The sequence below is a fragment of the Rutidosis leptorrhynchoides genome, chromosome 11 (genome assembly GCF_046630445.1).
Source record: "Rutidosis leptorrhynchoides isolate AG116_Rl617_1_P2 chromosome 11, CSIRO_AGI_Rlap_v1, whole genome shotgun sequence".
Lineage (NCBI taxonomy): Eukaryota > Viridiplantae > Streptophyta > Magnoliopsida > Asterales > Asteraceae > Rutidosis > Rutidosis leptorrhynchoides.
The window spans coordinates 221,267,553-221,268,626 of record NC_092343.1 but is presented as its reverse complement, the minus strand read 5'-3'; the positions used below and the strand labels follow the sequence as shown (position 1 = coordinate 221,268,626).

Below are 1,074 nucleotides of genomic sequence, written 5' to 3'. Positions count from 1 at the left end.
TTCATTAGTTTGTTTCTGAGCTGTGAAATACTGCGTTTGAGATTCAACTAGCTTCGACATCATATCTTCTAAATTTGGCTTTTTATCATCGGTTTGTGGTGGTTTATTTTGAAAAATTGGTCTTTTCTGATTGAAAGTATTGTTAGATACTTGTTGATTGCTAGGACCTTGTTGGTTGTTGTATGGAATATTTCGGTTATAATTCTGATTGTAGTTTGGTCTTGGCGGTTGATAATTATTTTGATAATTATTTCCAGGCCTATGGTTCATGTATGAAACATTCTCTCGTTGTTCCATTGTTTGTTCAATACTGAGACAATCTTTTGTCAAATGTGGTCCTCCACACTGCTCACAACTAATTCGTATTGCGTGAATATCCTTAGTCATCTTTTCCATTCGTCTCTCGAAAGCATCTAACTTTGCAGAAATGGAATCAAAGTCATGGCTAGAATCGATGTCTTTTTCTTGATGCCACTCATGTGAATAGGAAGCAGTGTTATCAATAATTTTGTAAGCTTCAGTTGCAGTTTTCTTTATAATGGAACCACCAGCTGCTATATCGATGTATTTTCGTGTAGTAATATCGCATCCTTGGTAGAATATTTGCACTATTTGATAAGTGTCTAAACCATGTTGAGGACATCCTCTCAACAACTTTCTGAATCTTGTACATGCCTCATATAGAGTTTCATTTGACTTTTGTGTGAACGTAACTATTTCTCCTTGAAGTCTCACGGCTTTAGATGCCGGAAAGAATTGTTTAAGAAATTTTTCAACTAAAACATTCCATGTATCAATCGCCCCTTCAGGTAACGATTCTAACCAATCTTTAGCTTCTCCTTTTAAAGTCCAGGGAAATAACATGAGATATATCTGTTCATCTTCAACTTCTCTGATTTTAAATAAAGTACAGATCCTATTAAAGGTACGAAGATGTTCGTTTGGATCTTCCTTCGGCGCACCACTAAATTGGCATTGATTAGTTACCATGTGTAGGATTTGTCCTTTGATTTCATAATCTGGCGCATTAATGTCTGGTTGAGTAATTACATGACCTTGGCCAGGGCGTTTAGC

The 1,074-nt window shown here is 36.0% G+C and overlaps 1 non-coding gene across 1 annotated transcript; it reads left to right on the top strand.

Moving 5' to 3' along the window:
- Positions 1–625: 625 nt before the first annotated feature.
- On the top strand, positions 626–732 carry LOC139879139 (small nucleolar RNA R71). The gene has a single exon (XR_011769992.1). It is a non-coding gene; the product is annotated as a small nucleolar RNA R71 (small nucleolar RNA).
- Positions 733–1,074: the final 342 nt, after the last annotated feature.